This window comes from Miscanthus floridulus, chromosome 10 (genome assembly GCF_019320115.1).
Source record: "Miscanthus floridulus cultivar M001 chromosome 10, ASM1932011v1, whole genome shotgun sequence".
Classification (NCBI taxonomy): Eukaryota; Viridiplantae; Streptophyta; class Magnoliopsida; order Poales; family Poaceae; genus Miscanthus; species Miscanthus floridulus.
The window spans coordinates 55825979-55845151 of NC_089589.1; the positions used below are offsets into that span (position 1 = coordinate 55825979).

Below are 19173 nucleotides of genomic sequence, written 5' to 3' on the forward strand. Positions count from 1 at the left end.
TTTCTATATTTATGTAAACACTACATACACAAACAATATTCCCAATGTATAGTTTCTTCAAAATATTTCTTTGTCCAATCATATATTCTCTTTTGATCATCTACCTATCACATCTCTTTATATTTGGTTCCTGTGTCATGGTTTCTTATGTAATGAATCATTTCCTTCTCTCTCTTCCTTAATTACAATACCAGATCATCATTTGTCTTAGTTGGCATACTAATTAACTATCGTAGAACCCATCTGTGCTGGGAGTGCCCTTAATCGTAGCTTACACGAGCACGGCCAATATTCTTGTGCTTAGCCAGTCTTCGGTTACAAATTAAGCCAAACACTGGCCAAATTACTCTGCAGCGCCAAAATTTACCTCAGGGTGGGTGAGCAACCAAACAGGCCGGTCTATTAATTATTCATGTACTCAAGAGGTCACGACTGACGTACTTTTCAGGCGGACTCAGTCTCAGAGTACAAGGAGTAGCGTGCGCGTGCGTTTCAATTTTTTTTCATCTTTTATTTATTCATTAAAATTGGTTGATCCGACGTAAGTTAATCGGTCCCCGGACACCGAATAGGAGAATACGTACACATATATAGTGACGAGCAGAGGACATTCAGCTCACAGTCGTGAAATATAGCTAACTCCAGTGCCACCCAACCACGCGTCTCCCAGGATGAACTCCGCCACGGTAAACCTCACGGCATCTGACCTGGACAGTGACGTGTGCACTCCAGCCCACGTCACTCGCCGGCTGGTCCCGGCACCAGGCCCGGTGTTCCCGTACTCCCCGTAGTACAGCGTGCTGAGAGCGAACTGCCCCGACCACTCGAGCCACCCGGCCGGCGCGACCGACCGGTCGAGGAAGCTCTCCATGACGACGGTCCGTGAGTACCTCCGCCACGGCGGGCTCAGGTAGACCGGCGTGCCGGAGACCCTGCACCGGTGGATGGAGATGCCGGTGTTCTGGTTCGGGTCCGTCCGGCGGCCCTGCGCCGTCACCGTGTCCTCCTGCCCCGGGCTCGGCCTCCGCGCCTGGATGTCGCAGCTCTGCGGCACCACGGTGGCGTTGCCGAAGACGAAGTCCACCGTGCCGGCGATGTCGGAGGCGGCGTAGAACTGGCGGCCCGAGTGGACGTAGAGCGTGTCCTGGTACGCCTGGATGCCGCACTGGTACACCACGGAGAGGTCGCCGCCGACGCGCAGCGCCACCGCCTGGCCCTTCCCTGGCCCGGCGGTGTTGAGGATCGTCAGGCCCTTGGCGATGAAGCCCGAGCCCATCGCAGCTGTACCACACGTAAGTACGCAGAGAGATGGTCATGAAAGGTGTTAGTGTTAGTGTTACTACTAGTAGAATGTTTAGAAGACAACCATGGGAGTGCACTGTCAAGCACAAATAACAAAGGAGACAAAGGGTGAAGAAGAGAGTGGGCGACATGGCAAGTGAGACGTCGCTGTCGACGCTGTTTAACGGTGCTCCATGCATGCATGTTGCAACCACGTGAACCATGCATCATTGATGATTCGTGCAGTCTTGGTGTGTGCTACACAGGTGTAGATGAGATGTCAACAGAACACAGAGCATGGAAATGCGTAGGCAACAAACGATCAAATCGAACCAACGCATCTTTCGCTTTGCTTTGCCCATTTGCATCTAGCTGCAGTACAAAAAGACTAGTTGTAAACCCTACCATGCATTCTAGGAGCTTAAGCTTTTTACATTGCAGAGTGCAGACTGAAGAGTGAAGATTAACTTCACTCTCTTTTCTAGGCCAACAAATCACTTCATTCCACACGTGAAAGGTTCCAACTTTGCAACTAGGCGTGTAGCTTTTGTGCAAGAGAAGATGAATAATGCAGACGCGTATAGCATCACGTACCGACGGTGGCGGAGGCGTAGGTGGTGTAGCCTTCGCCGGCGCTCTTGTGGCCGACGATGACGCTCTCTTCCCCTTGCCGGCGCCCAGCAGCATCACGTTCTTCTGCTTGCTCGAGATGGTCACGCTCTTCTCGTACCGCCCGGCCTTCACGTGTATCACCTTCCTCCCGCCGCTGCCACAGTTGCGAAGCTACGTGGTGTGGTCCGGGTCGGCCAACCCCGACGACTCAGCGACAGCCTCACGTACTCTACAAATTTTGGCCGGCACAGACCCCAGCAAAAAAACTGTTTGACCCCGGTAGACCGCAGCGGCAACCCAGCAGACTAGCGTGGTGACTGGCTAGGCTTGCGATGCGACTGTGCAAGCCGCATAATAAACCAAAGGCAAGAGGCAAGCCCAGTAGTCTCGGCCTTTTTTAGCCTTCTTGCCTTCATAAACGTGCTGTACCAGCACAGCTGGAGCCTAAAAGGATTCAACTTGCAGCTTGCATAATTTAGAGAATATTTTAATTAGGTAAATTCTAAATCGCTTATATCACTGTTTAAGCTCCAAAAATATTTTAAATCTAAATAGTCAACACAACTAAACAATCTTGGTAGTGAGATTAATATTTATATCAATAATGTACAAGCTTATATACAATATTATTCATAATATTATACTCACTAGTAAAAAAACGGCTTCTATTCCCGGCTACCAACCCCCTTTATTCCCGGTTACGCAGCCAGGAATACGAGTTCGGGAATAAAGGGTCAGTAGCCGGGAATAGAAGTGGACCTTTAGTCCCGGTTGGTGATACCAACCGGGACTAAAAAGGTAGCCACGCCAGCGCCTGGGCTGACCCCTTTATTCCCGGTTGGTATTACTAACCGGGACTAAAGGGTCTTTTTTTCTTTTCCTGCTTATTTCAATTGATGATTCTTTTTTGTTTTAATTTGGTTTTCGAATACGCATTATTCGCTGCAAAGTAATATACGTATACGCGCGCGTACTGTAAAGTTTTCGCTCGATCAATGCACGCAAGCAACACAAGTAAAAGTAAACTAAAACATAATATTACATTTCATCGTCACATGTAAAGTTTGCATTAATTGTACATTTCATCATCACATGTTCTTTGGATCAATATGAAATTTGGTTTTCATCATCACATATTTGGGTCATAGTAAAACTCGCCGCCGGGAGTTAAGACCTGATCATTCAGAAATCCACCTATTGTCTCTTGGATTGCTTTGAGATGGTGTGTGTCCAGGGTTTTTTCCTTCAACCAACGAGTCTTCAATTTGAGATATGAGATAAAGAAAAAGTATATTAGTATATATATATATGTATCAAGAATAATGATAAATAAATTGTATCTATCACGAATATATATATATATATGTGTATGAAGAATATATATATATGTGTGTACACTTACCCTTTTTTCCTCTAGACTAGTTCTTTTTTAGCACACTCTCATGAACTCGCAAACATAGTATCCACAGAGATTGGTCCCCTGGGGCTGCCGCAGAACCCACTTTACGAGAAAAAGATTCGTCATCATCAGAGCATAGGGAAATTGAACTAAGGTAGGTATATAGTACTTACTTTGTATAGCACTACTTTCAGTGGCACTTTGCGTTTCATATGGTGTTCCTGACAGACCTTTTCCCAACAACTACCAAATAACATAAAAAATATTTGGACCATTAATTTGCATGCAGAGAGACTGGAATAGTTTTGCTAGTGAGACTGCAATTACCTCTGAATAATATCTATCATCTCTTGAAACTCTTTTTGCTCTTTTCTCATCGAGTCCCAGATGCCTAGATGACCTTTCTCTAGATCGAGTTCCATCAATATCTAGTGTTCACTACCATGTCCATTAACACTCATTAATTAGCTAACAGGTACAGTGAACATATATATCTGGATACATGATCGTCGACATTATGAACACTTACCTGAAGTTGTAGGGGAAGAGTATACATTTCTTGTCATGTTGCTTCTCTAAGAACATCTTGATATTGGCCTCCGTTTCTGCTTTCCATGTTGGTTGGGGTTTAGGGTTTTTGAATACGATATGTGGATCAATGAAACCAATATCAGTACACCCTCTCTTTTTGCACTCTCCCATCTCAAACCTGCATCATATATATAGAGTGAGGATAATAAACACAGACATGTACGTACGTAGCGACTTATTATTAATTAGTAGAAAGAATCACTTACAGACAATAGCAGCTGATGAGAGTCTTGTCGAGAGAGTTCCGGTGGACTAGTTGGTGTAATTCAGCTAACTCAATGTACATAACGTCATCGCCACGGAACCAATGGTCGTCTTTGATTTTGATAGAAATATAGAACTCGTTCCGGTGACACGCGTCGAGGTACAAGGTGTTTAGCTTGAACAATTGTGTACCCAGTTCATTGATGGTCTTATGATTCCATAGACTCCTACCATGCTCATATTTCTGCCATTCATCCGCTACCGGCGCACTTTCGAAGAGGAAATCGCCAAGGTCGATACCTCTCATAGCATAAAAGTTAGCAAGTTCCACCATATCCACTTCTTTATCAGCAGGTATTTCCATCATATCCAGCATATCTATGTTTGAACCATATTCATTAGCAATAACTAGAGGAGGGACTGATTGCAATTCTTGTTCTCCGAGTTGTGCAACAATTTTCCCTGCTTTAGCAGCTTTCTTGATTATCTTGTTAAGAGTGCGGTCAAAGTCTGATGGTGGCGAGGGCTTACGAGCTTGCCGCCTCTTTTTCTGCTCAGCTTCCACCATCCGCCTTAGTTTAGCTGGAGGTAGGTGGAAGTGCTTCTGCTCCTGCTGCTTCCTCTTCCCTGTGCCTGAGAAGAATGCTTCGACGGTTTTTTTAACCGCATCATGTAACTCCTCTTTACTCATTTCACCAGGCAATTTCTGTGGAATTGGCCTTGGTTTCACGGGGCCTTCTTGGTCGTCTTCGCCGGTGGGGCAGATGGCTTATTTGTTTGTAGCCGTCTTCCCTGGTTCATGGGAGGAGGTGGGGGAACAGGCGTTGGAGACCTTTGAGGCGGCGTTGGGGAACACCTTGGAGGCGGTGGCGGCGGTGGTGGAGACCGTCTTGGAGATGGTGGGGATGCAGCCGTGTCTTCTACCCCATCGTAACCACCGCCCAAAGCACTATGCTGGTCTGGTGATTGTACTATTCGACTTAGGTTGGGGGAGGCCCTGCTGTGTGCGTACAGAAGACAATGAGTCAATTGTTATTTAAGAGGCAATATAAAATTAATAAAAAAATTGTTTTGTTCACTTTCATCCGTACCTATTGTGTGGCAACGGCTTCGCGGGAATATTGATCTAGCGCTTGCGCCATGCAATGAATGACTTCTCTGCTTCTCCCATGGTCTTCTCCCCATCACCTCCATGAATGTCAAGAGGCACATCACTAAAACCTTCAATAGCTTTATCCACCGAGACGGTAGCATATCCAGCTGGTACTACTGCTCCATGGATTCTTGGTGTCTTGGTACGGTCGATAGGGTTTACAACACCAATAGCCACCTTCACTGTGCCATTATCTTTTGGAATGTGCAGCTCACATGATGTAAAAGGTTCAGTGACGTCATCCACGGGGAAGCGCAGCTCTGCATCTTTTATGGCATCAGGCAGCTTCGTAGAAGCACAACTGCTTCTCAACTGATTGGAGCTAATGTTGATTCCCGGAGCTGTTGTAATCCCATGGGCACTCAATTGTATTTGCACTTGCCTTGCGACTTCCTCTTGCATTTTCGCTTGAATTTCTTTTTCTCGCCTTTGTGATTCAAGCACCGCTTCCCGTGACTCAATAACATATTGCTGCAAGATGCGGATCCTCTCTGCATCCTCATCCTTCCATCTCTGGCGGCTTTTGTATGAATCGATCCATTCAGGGAAACCTTGCACCCACGGAACGGCCCCTTTGCCTCTAGTTCGTCCACAATGCTCAGCAGTTGTCACACCTAATTTTAAGGATAAAATTGAATGCACAAAACTCTTGCTGGTCCTGCTGGTCGTCGAAGAATTCTTGGTCTCCAACGTTCTCCTCAAAATCTGAACGCGACCAACACGGCAACATACAACATTCCAAAAGCATTCATGCAAAGCAAACATTCCTATCATTAGAATAGTACACCAAAAGTATAGAAAACAAGATAAAATGTTTGTGAAAATAATCTACGTCTCGCTACGATCACGTCAACGCGAAGTTCACGAAAAACGGAGCTAAAATACGAAAGTTATGATTAAAACGGGATTTCCTATAGCAATATATTTAATTAAATCTAACCATGAAATTAAAAAGTTCCAAACTTGACTAACAGTGGTTCTAACATGTAGATTATGGAATTACGAAGCTAACGTGATTTGAATGGATCAATTCAGAGCTAAAACGACGATTTTATAAGCAAAACAGTTCAAATGGCATTTCTGTAAATACTAAAAACGTATTTTAGACTAAAGCAGTGAACTTTACGCTTTCAAAACGAGAATGCGTACTCGGAGAAATGCGCTTTGGACTACGGGTTCTATTACGCGAAAACAGGAGGGCTCTTTAGCAAATCCACCCGCGAAGGGGTATCGGCCTACGTGGGCCGTCGATCAAGCAACGGACGGCTTGGATTAGATGTGGGGGGGGGGAAGAAGGAGATGCCGGCGGGGAACAGTGCAGCCGCGGCGGCTCTCCATGGCCGGCGGCGTGGACCACTCCGGCGAGAATGGTACGGGGGCTAGGGGCCACGAGTCGATGACCCGAAGCCACCGGATGAGAGAGGGGGAGCAGGCGAACACGTCTAGGCCAAAGAGGTGGCCGGAGGGGATGGCCGAGGCGGCGGTCGCCATGGCCGGTGGCCAAAAGCTATCGGCGCATGCGGTTAGAGCCCTAGGGGCCACGAAACTCGAATTAAATGGCATGGGGAGGTAGAGGGGAGCATGGCGAGGCTCACAGCGGGAGAAATCAGGGTCGGAGTCGGCTCGGGGAAGACGGCGACGCGGACGGCGGATTTCGGTGTTCTCTATGCACCAGTTGCGGCCTCCGAGGCGTGAGCGAGAGCGAAAGTGGAGCGGGGAGAGGCAGCAGGGGGGTGGCTCGGGCGCAGGCTCCGTTTTGTAGAGGCTGGGGCATGGGGGAAGGGTGCTCCCACAACGCGCGTGGAGCGGGGCGTCGGTTGCTACAGGCGCACGCGCGGGCGGTTGCGGGACGCGCGGAAGGAGGTGGGGGGAGGAGCTGACAGGCGGGGGCCGGGCGTCAGCCGCTGGGGAAAGGGAGGCACGGCGGTTTCCAGCGGCACGCGCGACTTGGGCTGGCGTGGAGCTAGGCTGGCGCGGTCGCTGGGCCGGAGCGGGGCTGGGCCGGCGCAGGACGCCAGGGGGAGGCTGATCCGGGCTGACGCGGCTCCTCGGGCTGGGCCAAAAATCCAGGAAGAGAGGGGGAGGGAGAAAAGAAAGAATTTTTCCTTTTTTTCTTTTTCCAAACAAATTTTCCAAAAGCTTTTTCATTTCAAATTTCAATTCTCTTTGAAATTTTTTATCAATACCAAACATTCACAAATTAATATGCAGCAGCATGTATGCATCAATTGTAGCTAATCTTATATTTGATTTTAGTTTTACAAAAATTATTACTTTCCTATGTTTGAATGCTCACATAAATTGCTTAAATAAATCAATTTGACTATTTTTTTAGAAAATCCAAAATTAGGGTGTTACAATTCTACCCCCCTTAAGATGAATCTCATCCTCGAGATTTGGGTGATTGCTTACTCAAACAGTTGTGGGTAAGACTTTCTCAGATCCTCTTCTCTTTCCCAAGTAGCTTCATCCTCTGTATACCGATTCCACTGCACCTTGCACATCTTTATGGTTCGACTTCTCGTAACTCTTTCGGCAGTTTCCAAGATCTTTATCGAATACTCTTCATAAGTAAGATCTTCCTTAACAGCAAGTTCTTCCAAAGGAATTTACTCTTCTGGTACCCTCAAACACTTCTTCAATTGGGAAACATGGAACACGTCGTGCACACCTGACAAACTCTCAGGCAGTTCCAACTGATAAGCTACTTCTCTACGTCTCTCTAGGATCTTAAAATGTCCTATATACCTTGGTGCTAACTTTCCCTTCATATTGAATCTTTTCACACTTCTCATTGGTGACACCTTCAAGTACACATAATCACCAACTTCGAAAGTCAGCTCTCTTCTGTGAGTATCAGCGTAACTCTTCTATCGGGACTGAGCCACTCTCAAATTGTCTCTAATCATTCTCACTTGTTCTTCCGCGTCTCTAAGGACATCAGGTCCAAACACTTGAGTTTCACCAGTCTAATTCCAGAACAAAGGCGTTCTACATTTACGTCCATACAACGCCTCGAAAGGTGTCATCTTAAGACTCTTCTGATAATTGTTGTTATACGAGAACTCTGCGTATGGCAGACTTTTATCCCAACTATCACCATACTGTAGTGCACAAGCTCTCAACATATCTTCCAAAATCTGGTTGATCCTTTCAGTCTGTCCATCAGTTTGCGGGTGGTAAGCAGAACTGAAATTCAACTTTGTCCCCAAAGACCTATGTACTTTATGCTAGAATTGCGATGTAAACTGAGTGCCTCTATCCAACACAATTTTCTTGGGAACACCATGCAAGCACACTATTCTTTCCATGTACAACTCTGCTAGTCTTGCACCCGTATAGGTAGTCTTGACTGGTAAAAAGTGGGCAACCTTGGTGAGTTGATCCACTATTACCCATATTGAATCATAGCCTCTTTGAGTGTGGGGCAATCCTACGATAAAATCCATACCAACTTCTTCCCATTTCCATTCAGGAATCTTCATCGGTTGTAGTAACCCTGCAGGTCTTTGATGCTCAGCTTTCACTCTTTGACAAGTGTCACACAAAGCCACATACTCTGCCACATCTCTCTTCAAACCGTACCACCAATACTTCTCCTTGAGATCCAAATACATCTTGGTACTTCTGGGATGTATAGAATAAGCAGACTCATGGGCCTCTTGCAGAATCGCATCACGGATAGCCTTCACTTTAGGTACACATATTCTTTTTCCGAACCAAAGAGTACCATTCTCATCTGTCCTGAATCCTGGTGCCTTACCAAGCACTACATTCTCTGCTATCTCCTTAAGTTTTTCATCCTCCAATTGACCTTTGCGTATCTCTTGCTCCAAAGTAGGCTCTATCACCAATTCCATTGCATTAATGACAAGGCTCAAGTTGAGATACTCCATTTCAGCACACAACTCTGCTGACATAGGTGTCATCTGAAGTCCATTGGCATAGCTCTTCCTGCTAAGTGCATCAGCTATGACATTTGCTTTTCCCGGGTGATAATACACTTCCAAATCATAATCTTTGATCAATTCTAACCAACGACGTTGTCTCAGATTCAGATCTGATTGGGTAAAGATGTACTTCAAACTCTTGTGATCTGTATAGATGTCACTCTTATGCCCAATTAGATAATGTCTCCAGATTTTCAAAGCATGAACCACAGCTACCAATTCTAAGTCATGAGTAGGGTAATTCAACTCATGCTTTCTCAATTGTCCAGATGCATATGCCACCACTCTTCCTTCTTGCATAAGCACACATCCAAGGCCCAAACGGGATGCATCACAATATATAGAGAAGTTCTTACCTAAATCAGGCAAAATTAATACTGGAGCCGTAGTCAATCTCTTCTTTAGCTCATCAAAGTTTGCCTGGCATTTATCCGACCATGCATACTTAGCATTCTTTTCCAACAGAGCTATCATAGGCTTAGCTAGCTTGGAAAAACCTTCAATGAACCTTCTGTAGTATCCAGCCAATCCCAAAAAGCTTCAAATCTCACTTACAGTTATTGGTGGTTTCCAATTCAATACATCTTGCACTTTGCCTGGATCCACTGCTATTCCACCATTGGAGACAACATGACCCAGAAAAGAGACTTCCTTCAACCAAAACTCACACTTGCTCCGCTTAGCGTACAACTTATGTTCTCTAAGCTTTTGCAAGACTAACCTTATATGTTCAGCGTGTTCTTCTTCAGTCTTGGAGAATATCAGTATGTCATCTATGAATACCACAACAAATTTATCCAGAAACTCCATGAACACCTTATTCATCAGATACATGAAGTATGCAGGTGCATTGGTCAATCCAAAAGACATAATGGTATACTCATACAATCCATACCGTGTAGTGAATGCTGTCTTGGGTATGTCCGAGTTTCGAATCTTTAGCTGATGGTACCTTGAGCGGAGATCAATCTTGGAGAACACATGGGCTCCTCTCAACTGATCAAACAGGTCGTCAATCCTAGGCAAAGGGTATTTATTCTTGATTGTAACCTCATTAAGTGAACGGTAATCCACACACATCCGTTGACTACCATCCTTCTTATCCACAAAGATCATAGGTGCCCCCCATGGGGAAGAACTGGGGCATATGAAACCTTTTTCTTGCAACTCTTTTAGTTGTTTCTTAAGCTCTTCTAATTCATTAACTCCCATTCTATATGGACGTTTAGCTATTGGTGCAGTTCTAGGTAATAATTCAATAATGAATTCAATGTCTCGGTCAAGTGGCATACCTGGCAAGTCATCGAGGAAGACATCCGAGAACTCCTCCACGACATGATCTTGTTTATTGGCTTCACCATCTAGCTAGTTCACTGTGGTTGTAGGCTGATCTTGCACTACCACTTCTACACAGATTCTATCTCCATTGAGTGATGTCACAACCACAGATTTCTCCTGACACTGAATCACTGCCCGGTGTTGTTTCATCCAATCCATTCCCAGAATAAGATCAATTCCCGCTGTTCTCAACACAATTGGTTTCACTTTGAAGTCTACCCCCCTTAAGGAAATGCTAGTTGAGGGGCTCTAGTAAGAAGCTGGCATACTACCTCTCGGGGAATTTACTAGTATGGGGTTTTTCATGGCACACAAAGGTATGCTATGCATTCTAACAAAAGCTTGGGAGATAAAAGAATGCGAAGCACCAGAATCAAAAAGTACGGTAGCAGAGATAGAGTTGACGCTGAACGTACCCAACATGACCTCAGGCATCTCTAGAGATGCATCAGATGACACATAGTTCACCTTCGCAGTGTGAGGTGGTCGAGCGTTGAACTTCTGATTGCCGGTCTGGTTCTGAGGTGCTTGTTGGTTCTGCTTCTTAGGACACTAATGAGCATAGTGACCTACTTCTCCATAGCGATAGCAGGCGTTGGGATTGTTGGGTGCACCACTCTTCACAGGAGCATTGTTGGGCACTCCCTGGCGTGTTGCAGGATTGCTGGTCTGTTGCGGGGGGACGCTGATTTCCAAACTGTTGCTGGTAGTGGGGGCGTTGCTGGAACTGGTTCCGCTGAGGATACTGACCATGGTTTCCCTAGTGAGTTGGTCCTTGATTCCTCTGCTGAAAACATTGCTGGGGATAAGCACGTGGGCGAGTGTTGCTTCCAGAAGCTTGCCCTTGTAGCCTCCTCTTCTTAGTTTCCATCTCCTTGCGCTTATCGTCAATCACGATAGCGCGATTCACCAAAGACTAGAAGTTAGGGTAAATATTAGACATCAGCTGGAGCTGTAGTCCATCATAGAGTCCCTTGAGGAAACGGTGTTGCTTATCCTTGTCGTCCGCTACATCATTTGGAGCATAGCGTGATAGTTGTGCGAACTTGTCCCGATACTCCGCCACAGTCATGGATCCTTGCTTGAGGGACCTGAATTCTTCTTACTTCAGTTCCACTAGTCCATCGGGAATATGGTATGACTGGAAATTGTCCTTGAATTCCTACCAGGTGATAGCAGGAGCATTGTTGGGACGTCCAAACTAGAATGATTCCCACCAATCCTGAGCAGCTCCTTGGAGTTGCCCAGAAGCATACAACACCTTCTCAAGATCGTTGCATTGTGCTATGTTCAGTTGTTTCTCCACAGCAATCAACCAATCATCTGCCTCCATAGGGTCTGAGGCATGGGTGAACACTAGTGGACGACCTTTCATAAACTCTCCACGCTTAACTCTGACTTGAACAGGCGGTGGTCCTCTTGCAGGTTCATTGTCCAAGCGCTGCATCATAGCTTGCATCAACTGCGCTTGCATTCCCAATATTTGTTCCATGGTCACAGGTGGCGGGGGTGGTGGATTAATGAGAGCATCATGACCACGACCATGGCCTCTGCCTCTTCCTCCTCTTGCGGCCATCTGTTTTCCAACAAATGCGCAAAATTTAGAGATTTTCCAATTATAGAGAGCTTACAAAAGATAAGAAACAATGCTGAGAATTTTTTGGACAAGATTCAAATTCAGCAGTTCAGTAAAACTGTTATAACTCGAGTTTAATAGATCCAACAGAGGTGTACTAAGAATTGTTAGAAAGCTTAGGAGATCATCTACAACTTTTATGTAGATCACTTTTACAGATTCTGACACACACATGGTCAAAAGTAGAGCTAAACCGAATCTGTTCTGGGTTCCAGACAGCGCAGGAATATCAACTTGTGTCAGCTAGATCTCACAAACCTGAACAGCTATTGATGTGATTCTAGAGACATTTGAAAGATACATAAGTCTAGTTATCTCCACAAAATTTTCAGAATTTTTGACAGCCCAGATTTCGAGATACCAGATAAAGAACACAGGCTGCTACAGAAATCAGCACAGCAGAGATAAGATAAAACGAAACATCTGCATTAAGATTTCATTCTAAACTTAAGGTTCCAATCTAAGGAAGTTGTGGACATGCCCACAAACTTCCAGCAATCAAGCAAATACCAAATCAACCAAGTTCACAAATTAAAACATCTAATCATCCAAGTTCACAAGACCAAACAAGACTAAATATGAAACACGAACTAGCGATGTGGTAGTCTAAATCAAGGCACCTAACACCTATGGAGCGGTGTCAATCATGGTGAAGGACCGGTGCTTCTTCTTGTAGATGGATGGTTGCCCAAGTTGAGCTCGAAGTTCATCCACTTGCTTCTGGAGACGTCTCTCAGCCCTCTGAGATGCACGCAGTTCTCCTTTGACTTCCTCATCCACCCCCTGCATAGCGTGCACATGCTGCGCCGTTGCTTCCAGAGTTGAGTCACTCTCTGGTGGAGCCAAGACCTGCCAAACACCCTCATCATCATTGCGAGGAAGGAACCTGAAACGATCCTCCCTCATGGCCTCAAAGCGACAACCATGGTAGTGGATGTAGGCGTCCTATGCTGCATCCTCCATGCCATCCAAGGCATGGGCCCTCCTGGCAGGGGCACGGTGGACAGTCTCCACCTCATGTCCATTCTTGATGTCGTTCCAAGAGGTGACCACCAGCTCTACCTTCCAGAAGGTAGCCTCCAATGGATGCTGGTACTCTGCACAGTGGTAGCTGATGGAGGCGTGCAGGTCGGGGTAGTAGTTGTCCAGCACGTGAGTGAGGAGGGTGTGGTAGTAGGCCGTCTCTAGGGCTGGCTTGAAGTAGTACTTGCACTTCTAGCCTATCTCCTCATCCACCACGGGGACAGCTGGGGATGGTGTAGGTGTAGGGGAAGTAGCCGTCGACTCCTCAGGTGAAGCTACGACAGGATAGACCGGTGCGACAGCTAGAGTAGGAGCAGGTGCAGGCGTCGGGGTAGCCATCTCCTCGTCGTCAGAGATGATCACAATCTCCTTCTCCACCTGTGGAGCATGTGGGGTGAACAGGGCACGATAGCCAGCAGTGCTGAGGCGAGCAGTCTTCGGGTTATGAGACATCTATAGATTTAAAGTGAGATAGAATTAGAATCAATAATTTTATATAATAGATTAAGGTATGAAAAGCATAAATGTTTTAATAAAATAACAAGAATAAGACAGTAAGTAAGAAACCAGAGGAGCAAAGATGTTAAAACTACCGTTTTCTAACTAGGCTTACGTCCTATAGTCAACACGGCTCTGATACCAATTTGTCACACCCAATTTTAAGGATAAAATTGAATGCACAAAACTCTTGCTGGTCCTGCTAGTCGTCGAAGAATTCTTGGTCTCCAACGTTCTCCTCACCATCTGAACGCGACCAACACGGCAACATACAACATTCCAAAAGCATTCATGCAAAGCAAACATTCCTATCATTAGAACAGTACACCAATAGTATAGAAAACAAGATAAAATGTTTGTGAAAATAATCTACGTCTCGCTACGATCACGTTAACGCAAAGTTCATGAAAAACGAAGCTAAAATACGAAAGTTATGATTAAAACAGGATTTCCTATAGCAATATATTTAATTAAATCTAACCATGAAATTAAAAAGTTTCAAACTTGACTAACAGTGTTTCTAACATGTAGATTATGGAATTACGAAGCTAATGCGATTTGAACGGATCAATTCGGAGCTAAAACGACGATTTTATAAGCAAAACAGTTCAAATGACATTTCTGTAAATATTGAAAACGTATTTTAGACTAAAGCAGTGAACTTTACACTTTCAAAACGAGAATGCGTACTCGGGGAAATGCGCTTTGGACTGCGGGTTCTATTACGCGAAAACAGGAGGGCTCTTTAGCAAATCCACCCGCAAAGGGGTATCGGCCTACGTGGGTCGTCGATCAAGCAACGGACGGCTTGGATTAGATGTGGGGGGGAAAGAAGGAGATGTCGGTGGGGAACAGTGCAGCCGCGGCGGCTCTCCATGGCCGGCGGCGTGGAGCACTCCGGCGAGCATGGTATGGGGGCTAGGGGCCACGAGTCGATGACCCGAAGCCACTGGATGAGAGAGGGGGAGCAGGCGAACACGTCCAGGCCAAAGAGGTGGCCGGAGGGGAAGGCCGAGGCGGCGGTCGCCATGGCCGGCGGCCAAAAGCTATCGGCGCATACGGTTAGAGCCCTAGGGGCCACAAAACTCGAATTAAATGGCATGGGGAGGTAGAGGGGAGCATGGCGAGGCTCACAGCGGGAGAAATCGGGGTCGGAGTCGGCTCGGGGAAGACGGCGACGCGGACGGCGGATTTCGGTGTTCTCTGTGCGCCGGTTGCGGCCTCCGAGGCGTGAGCGAGGACAAAAGTGGAGCGGGGAGAGGCAGCAGGGGGGCGGCTCGGGCGCGGGCTTCATTTTGTAGAGGCCTGGCGCGGGGAAGGGCGCTCCCATGACGCGCGGAAGGAGGTGGGGGAGGAGCTGACAGGCGGGGCCGGGCGTCAGCGGCTGGGGAAAGGGAGGCGCGGCGGTTTCCAGCGGCGCGAGGGACTTGGGCCGGCATGGAGCTGGGCTGGCGCGATCGCTGGGCCGGCGCAGGACGCCAGGGGGAGGCTGATCTGGGCTGACGCGGCTGCTCGGGCTGGGACGAAAATCCAGGAAGAGAGGGGGAAGGAGAAAAGAAAGAATTTTTCCTTTTTTTCTTTTTCCAAACAAATTTTCCAAAAGTATTTTAATTTCAAATTTCAATTCTCTTTGAAATTTTTTATCAATACCAAACATTCACAAATTAATATGCAGCAGCATGTATGCATCACTTGTAGCTAATCTTATATTTGATTTTAGTTTTACAAAAATTATTACTTTCCTATGTTTGAATGCTCACATAAATTGCTTAAATAAATCAATTTGACTATTTTTTTAGAAAATGCAAAATTAGGGTGTTACAGCAGTCCCGATGAAATATGTCAGTTCATCTTTCTCTCTGTTGGGCCGGAATAGTCCACTATCTCTAGCTTTTAGAATTTGAATCAACCTTTCTGTTGCTCTTTCGAGTTTTGTGCCATGGACGAGCTTCCCGATGACTTGGTCCGATCCTCCCCCAGGACCTAAAAACCAACGCTTTGTGCGTTCAGGCCACGATGCTGATTTAGGTACGACCCCCTTGGCAATAAGGTCTGCTTCCATTTTTTGCCACTTGGGAACGGAAGTCGTGTAGCCACTTGATCCCATGTTATGGTGGTATTGCTTTTGTCTGGAATTCTCTTGGTTCCTTCTCGCCCATTCTGCACCCTCTTCTGATGTCTTGTACTGTACAAATTCCTCCTAGTAGGGCCTTGCCTTCGCGATTGGGCCCTTATCGTTCCAATTTGGAGTCTTGTTCTTCTTGACGTATGATTTGTACAGCTGCTTCTTCCAAGATTGGAATTGGGTGGCCATCTTCTTCATTGTCCAGTGCCTAACTCGTTCCATCAACCTTTCGTGGGTGATGTCTTCATGATAATCATCTGTTTGGAGCGTGAAATGTGCAAGAACATCTTGCCAAATCAGCTCCTTGTCCTTATCAGAGACATAACTAATATGAGGAGCATTGTTATTTTTTTCCATTCACAGGCATTGCTCGGGAGCTTGTCCCTTACAAGGTACCCACAGTGGAGTGCAGTGGCGACGGGCGGTGGTGGACAGCGGCGCTAGATCCAGGCATGGGGGCTCCTGGCCGGGCGTGGCACGTCGGGGCTTCTCCGGCGAGGTGGGCGGGCGTCGGGGTGCCCTCCAGTGAGGAAGGCGACGTCGGGGGTGGCTGGGAAGGCGAAATCAACGGCGGCGTGGCGCGCGCGGCGTCGAGGGCGGCCGGGGGCTACTCGATGAGGGGCGCGGCGTCGGGGCTACTCCGGTGAGGTGGGCGAGCCTCAGGGTGCCCTCCGGTGAGGAAGGCGGCGTCGGGGGTGGCCGGGGAGGCGAATCGGCGGCGACGGAGCTCTGGGGACGCGCTGAAGACGAAGACGCGATCGATGAGGAGGAAGAGAGAAGGGAGGCGGCGATATATACGAGAGGGACCTTTAGTCCCGGCTCCACCCACCGCCCGGGACTAAAGCATCTTTAGTCCCGGCTCCATCCACCTCCCGGGACTAAAGCATCTTTAGTCCCGGCTCCATCCACCTCCCGGGACTAAATCACCTTTAGTCCCGGTTCCTGCCACCAGCCGGGACTAAAGGTGGGACCTTTAGTCCTGGCTATTGGAAGGAGCCGAGACTAAAGGATTTTTTAGCGGGCCGCCAAATGCAGCCCACCTATAGTCCCAGCTGGTGGCAGGAGCCGGGACTAAAGGTGGGCTACATTTTCATTTCGCGCCAACTTTTAAGCAGATCAGTTTATTTTATATATGTTTTGTATTTAAATGTTTAAGTCTTATTATTTGCGCAGTAAATTCAATACTAGGCATAATTTTTTTTAGAAAAAGTAATAAACTTTATTTTCATTTACTGCACAAAAAAAATATGTGACCTAAACTATTGTGTTTTTTATTATAAATGTTGAACATAATGCAACTAATACTCACTATTTTCGTTAATGCAAAAATGTAGACTTTAATTGAAATTATTAAATTTATTGGTTTTCGACAGGAAATTAGTTTTCACGTAATTGTAACATAAATCTTGAGGTTCTTCATTAATCATTGTATAATTAATCGGTGAGTTCGGGCGGAAATTCAATTAAAGTTAAAAAAGTACCAAACCACCTCAGAAAAATCTCAAACTTGGTGGTGGCTACACACAGGGCATTTGTAGTCTTGAGAAAAAGTTTGAGGCCAATCCGACACTGGAAAGCAAATGGACTTCAGAGTCCCAGAGAACCTAGGTGTATAGATAAGGTTCAACGAAAGGTTCTATATACCTCTGTGAAGCACGTCGACTTCGCTTATGTCGAAATGGCTTGAAATTTTTTTGGCAGTCATTTACACCCAAAATATGGCCCCACACAAGATCTTAGATTTTTCTGATAATTACTTTTATTATTACATTTTTCTTTGTGCCGCGTGAGACGAAATATGGCGAATTACATATTCAAAACAATATAATTTTGCATCAACCTCCATAAATATTTGTCTCCTAGGGCACAAGAGACCATTTGGCAAAGTTTGGCACCATTCCGGATCTTTTCGGAGGTGGACTCAGTTCAACGTATAATTAATCGGTGAAGTCGCGTGGAAATTCAATTAAAGTGAAAAAATTACCAAACCAATTCAGAAAAAATCTCGAACTTGGTGGTGGCTTCACACTGGGCATTTGAAACCCTGATAAAAATTATGAGATCAATCAGGCACTAGAAAGCACATGGACCAGAAAATTCAAAGTATAGTTAACAAAAGAATATAATCAATTAAAGGGTCTTTTCTCTTATTAAATAAATGTTTGGGTGCTTTCTTGTCGAGAAAGTGACTTAGTTCAGATGGCTAGCTAGTGCGCTGCGGTTTGGACCTTGGCTATAAGGTCGTGGGTTCAATGCCTGGCTGCCCCATTTTTTTTGTCCAGCACGACTATATTATTTTATCAAGAAAGATTTTATCCCGGTTATAGCCCAGAGCCAGGACTAAAGGTAATCCTTTAGTCCCGGCTAGAGTCTCAAGCCGGGAGTAAAGATTTATTCCCGGTTCGAGGGTCCAGCCGGGACTAAAGGATAACCTTTAGTCCCGGCTCTGGGTTATAACCGGGACTAATTGTTGCCTGCCGTCGCCACACGCTTGGGACAGGAACTTTGTATCCTTGTTTGAGGATACAACCGGGACTAATAGTCCCTTTAGTCTCGAACACAAAAATACCGGGACTAAAGGCAAAAATAGAGACGGGATGAAAAGTCTGTTTTCTAGTAGTGACTATTATATTATTTGTTATTGAAATTATTTATAGTATTATATTATCACAAGCTAAAAGTTAATATCGCTGGTTACGTCAATGAACTCAATTACAATATAGTGAAGCCAATAAGCAGCGCATCATCCAGACTTCTCATTGCTCGAGACGGTCAAATTATGTTAAAACTTAGTTTGAGTTTTTTTTTTTGTATTTTTATGTTGTGATAAGTGGTCTGATTCAAATTATGTTAAAACTTAGTTTGAGTTTTTTTTTTGTATTTTTATGTTGTGATAAGTGGTCTGTTCTCTTGTCTAAAAGGGATAACGTTAGATTTATTCTTTTATCAAAAAAATATCACATGTTTGTATGGACCCCGGCGATATTTTATCCTGGCTTCGCCCCTGCGCTGCCGCCGCCGCTCGCCGCAGTCACGGCCGCGATCCGCTCGTTGATGCTCCGGTGCGTCCCGCTGCCGTCCAGCGCCACCACTGCGTCCGCCACGACGACGACGCCACTCGCTCCCGCGGGGGACGACGATGACTCCAGGAGGTTCCGGTCCTGTTGCGTCACCCAGGACGGGAACGCCGCTGCTGGTGAGCCGGACGGTGAGCCGCCGCCGCCGCTCTCGTGAGACTTGATCTTGTTGACGTGCAGAGCCGTCCACGTCATGCTTCGCTTCGGTGGCCGCAGCCACTCCCGTCGCGAGAGCTAGCAGCACCACCGTGGCAATGGCGCAAGGCCATGCAGCAAGGACCGCCTC

The 19173-nt window shown here is 46.3% G+C and overlaps 1 pseudogene; it reads right to left on the reverse strand.

The window, feature by feature from the left end:
• Positions 1-616: 616 nt before the first annotated feature.
• Positions 617-18899, reverse strand: LOC136490287 (probable pectinesterase/pectinesterase inhibitor 16; annotated as a pseudogene).
• Between the last annotated feature and the right edge of the window lie 274 nt (positions 18900-19173).